This window comes from Electrona antarctica (genome assembly GCF_951216825.1).
Source record: "Electrona antarctica genome assembly, chromosome: 14".
NCBI lineage: Eukaryota > Metazoa > Chordata > Actinopteri > Myctophiformes > Myctophidae > Electrona > Electrona antarctica.
The window spans coordinates 22,656,472-22,661,474 of NC_136795.1; positions in this window are offsets into that span (position 1 = coordinate 22,656,472).

Below are 5,003 nucleotides of genomic sequence, written 5' to 3' on the forward strand. Positions count from 1 at the left end.
GTCTTTACCCTACAGAGATCCTCCATGACTGGGGGTGGACTGACGACTGTCTCTGTTAAATACAAACTGTTCAGCTGAGCCCCCTCCTACACACACGCACACAGCACGAAACAGCCGTGTTCCATAAAGACTGATTTCCAATAAGGGAATATGAGGGCGGTATTATGCAGGAACGCTGTGTTTGTTTTTGGGAGACTTTGTATCATAGCCTACGCTTTACGAGAAGCCATATACTGTACGTGTTTGCACAAATATTTGCAAAAACCAAGTTTGCACAAGCGAGTTCCCATGCCCTATTCCAACACTGTGCGTGTGCGTGCGTGTGTGTGTGCGTAATCAGATCCTGCAAATCATTACACAGTATCTCTATAGTCATGTGCTCAACACAGAGCACATGACTATTCCATCCTGATTGGCTAACATTTCAAAGTTTACAGGATTGGCCCGTTTTGAACAAAATGCCTCAAATCATGAACCCAGCGTGCAATTTACGTGAAATCTTTCACAGACGTTCCTACTAGGCTGAGGTATATATCCCACCCTTTTCACATTGGCCTGTTATAGCGCCACCAACAGGTGGTTTTTGCAAAACATATTTTTGGACAAAATGCCTCAAATCATCCAAATGCCATCAAAGGCGTAAGAAGAAATGGCACCCTTTTCACATTAGCTTATTATAGCACCACCAGGAGGCCACAACCTGACCTGTGCCCCGAGGGGCACTTTTTCTAGTTCCAGCTGGAAACGTGCAGCACACGAGGGCGTGCAGTATTTGAATGCCTTCAAGCCTGCTCAGTATCTTCAGTGTAGCAGATGGTTTGGCTGGTTTGGTGCTCACAATGCATTTGTTTTCTGCAAACCCTGAGTTTGAATAACATTGATATAATTGTATGAGAAGATTTTCTGTTGGCTTTGTACATTGGCGAGATAAGCTGACCTGTCTTCTGCTGGCCGGTGTGCTTACATTGGTTGTGTTTTTTATTAATGCCAGCAATGCTACTTGTGATAGAAATATTTACATGCAAATTCCTACACAGCATTAGAATGCTGGATTTAGTTTTAGTTTCTGCTTTGTGCTATGCTGCTTCAATATATGACATGATAGTACTTCATTATGTAATGAACACTACTATTTCCGAATACCATTAATACAAATAGCTCCCCATCACTATATGAATAAAGAATGCCAACACTGTCAGCCTTCAATATTAAACACTTATTCTGGGATACTATAACTAAACTATAACTATTCTGGGATATACAACTAACAACGCAACACATGTACACTTGTAGATTTTTTTAGAATGTTTTTGAGCGTGTGTATGAGTGTCTATTCCTGTTTATTCCGCCCCCTGTGATGTCATATGGGTCAATACATAATCGTTGGACATCATCACCATATGTCATCATCAAGGCACCACTCACTTCACATTGGGTGAGAATTTTTGTTAAGAGTTTTGGTCACCAACTCAGCTCAAATGTATTAGGTATAATAGGCTGTGATCTTTCCCAATTATTATGCTAGTAATTATAGGTAGGTGATGAGCAGGCTTCCTTCTACTTTCTGACAAACTGGAATAGTGCCGGGGAAAGTTAGCAAGTTTAGGCATGCTTGGCAACAGTTTTTGTTTTGTGTGATGTCAGAACAGAGCTATGGTGAGCCTATATAACATGTGAAGATTAAAGTACCTTAAATGTCCCTTTTGTCTCTGTAAAACCTGGATATAGCCAGAGGAAGTGTTACACATCGAGAGACAGTGTAGTACAGTGCAGAGACATGAGATAGGAAGAAAACCTGAACAAGAGAAAGAAAGACGGTGGTAGTGGTAGCTAGAGATTGAGAGAGATAGGCCAGATCGATCCATAACAAGATAGAGAAGCACATATCCATCCCCTGCAGACGTACACAGCCCATCATCAGAGTTTATGCATACAAGTAGCTTTGATGATGAACTGGCAATCCTGGAAGGAGTGATGTCCCAATCTCCCGAGATTCAGGTTTTCTCCTGTTCTGAGTGTCAATATGCCTTCACAGCCCGGGACTTCCTCCAAAAGCACATGAAGAGGATACACAATGACATCTACTGCCAAGTACTGAAGAATGGACAGATACCCTCAGTGGCCTGTCAGCAAATGACTAGCTCTGCAACCAAACAGAAACAAGGGGAATCAGAAGAACCCAGATCTTATATTCATCAACGGTTGACGAAGAAGACTGCATCTCAACAAGAAGTAGTAAAGACACATCAGCTGACTTACACGGGAAAAAAGACGCACGTCTGTATACTGTGCGATAAGAGTTTCTGTCGTTTAGGTACTCAGAGCTACAAGCAACTGAATATCCTGAACAGGCACCAGCATCTCTATGCTGGAGAAAGACCTTTTCATTTTAAACACTGTGACAAGAGTCTCAGTCAGTCGAGCAACCTGAAGAAACTCCAGAAAATCCACAACGGAGGAAAACCTTCCCGTTCTAAACGCTGCAACAAGACGTTCAGTCAAATAGGTGACCTGATGACGCATCGGCGTGTCCACACTGGGGAAAGACCTTTCCTCTGTAAACATTGTGACAAGAATTTCAGTCAGCTAGGCAACCTGAAGACACACCAGCGCATCCACACTGGAGAGAAACCTTACCACTGCAAACTGTGCGACAAGACTTTCAGTCAGCTAGGTAACCTTAATGCGCACCAGCGTCTCCACAACAGAGAAAAACCTTTTTCCTGTAAACAGTGTGACAGGACTTTCAGTCAGTTAGGTAACCTGCAGACGCATCAGCGTCTCCACACTGGCGAAAAACCCTTCGCCTGTAAACATTGTGCCAAGATTTTCAATCAGTTAGGTCAGCTGAACGCACATCGGCGCATCCACTCTGCAACCGTGTCAACCGAAGGGTGTTGAAGGTACCAACACATTCAGAAAAACATATAACTCACATCCTCCGTTATTTGGTGCTGAGCCAAACTGTAAAAACTGACTATCTAGAACAAAGCATGGAGCTCGCAATTCACTTGTGCTCCAAAAAAGATTCAGGGACGATTAGCAAAACAATAATACAATGTTTCAACCGTGTGGTATTTGTCAGTATACTTTCCGTACTGTGTGGTCTTACTTGACATAGACCACAGGGTCGAAACGTATTATTTCTTTGCAGATGTGTCTCTGAATAAATATATTTTTGGAGCAGTCCAATGTGAGTTCTAGTCTACCTTCTAGTCTAGAAGGTACCAAACAAATATGGCCACACAGCCCACACTACAGGAAAATCCAAATGAAAGAAGATTGACTATACACAGTCTCTAGGTTGCCTTGTGTGTTACAGCTTCATCATATCATTCTGATCACTTGCTCAGTGTACTAGCAGTATCCACTGCCGTTCAAGTTTGAAATAATCAGACAAAACAAATTACTTTAAAACAATCAGAATAAAGGTATGCAAAACAACAGGGGTATAAAGTGTTATGAAGATCAGCATAACTGAGCAAGTATCTATACTTGGGAAATCACACTCGTTTGAAGTGAGGGACCCCACTGTGGCTGCCACATAACATCACAAGTGGGGTCCTGTTTAAAGACAAACATTAAAGTCCATAGACTTGGCTGCCACATGCTGTCACAAGTGGGGTCCTGTTTTTTTTCCTCAAACATTAAAAGTCCATAAACTTGGCTGCCACATGAATAATTTCTGAAAGCCAGATGTTGGAGTGCCCCTCAAATAAGGAATGTGTTTTTATTGTGCGTGCATGCCAAGCGCTGCTCTTTACAGACAGAATCAGGTCTGAGAAAATAATGGATCATGATGTTGCGGAACTCGCAAAATAATTTTGGTAGCTGTCAATAACTGAAGATGGCAACAGTATGCATAAGTAAGAATACCCCACTTGGTAGAAGCCCGGAACACTCTCTTGGAGCCAGTCCCAGGTGAAGGGCCTGTCAGCAGCCAGGTACAACTCAGGAGCTGAACTGCTGGGGTTGCTGGCAAATACAACTGGATGTAGTAGAACTATTTTGAGTAGGGTTGGGTGTGCTGCCAGACAGGTGGCAGTGAAGGTAGATCAGGTAGACCATTGATTGATTGATTGAAATATTTATTAACAGTTTGCAGAATTACAGTACAAAGCACAAACTCAATACAAAGACTGTTAACTGTGAGTGGACGACCCAATTAAGCATTACACTTGTTTACAAGAGGGTCCACCTTGTTCAATTCATCAAAGGGCAGCAGAGGCTGACCTTTGGGTTGTAAAATGGCAATTTGTGGGGGGAGGAGTGGAGTACTAACAAGTAGATCCCGCAGACACAGCAGGCACTAAACTCCTGGAGAGGGGTTGGACACTATTCTTTAGAGCTGCCAGTTGCCAGTTGCCAGGTGGGTGTTGGATACTCATGAGTCTCCAGTTGAGTGTGGCTACTTTCAGGTTTACCCTAGTGGACGAGAGGGTCACCTCTCTATGCCTTAGGGTAATGGAGGTAAACTCTGTTGTGTCTGTAACTATGTCCCGAACAGCAGATAAGAGGAATTGGACTTCTTGGGTGGGGAAACATACATAAGTCCTACTGGGAGACTTCAATGCACACATGGGCAATAACAGAGACACTTGGTATCACAATTATGATACCAAAGAACCCAAGGCCTCAAGGTAATTTTGTTGTTCTATCAGCAGACCACATGTCGTGGACACTCGGGTGAAGAGAAGGGCAGAACTTTCAACTGATTATCATCTGGTGGTGAGTTGGGTCAGATGGCAAGGAAAGCCGCTAGACAGACCTGGTAAACGCTTAATGTGTAGTGCAGCTGAGTTGGGAATATCTGACAGAATCTCCTGACAGGAGGACCTTTATAACTCCTCCCTCTTCTTTTCGAAAGGAAAGAAAAGGAACCTAACCCAATCCCGACCCGGACCCAAACCCGACCCTGACCTAAACCCGACCCGAACCATTCATGTTGGGTTGGCCCACCCAAACCCACCATAACTATTGGGGACATAAGTGGTCGGTGTTCA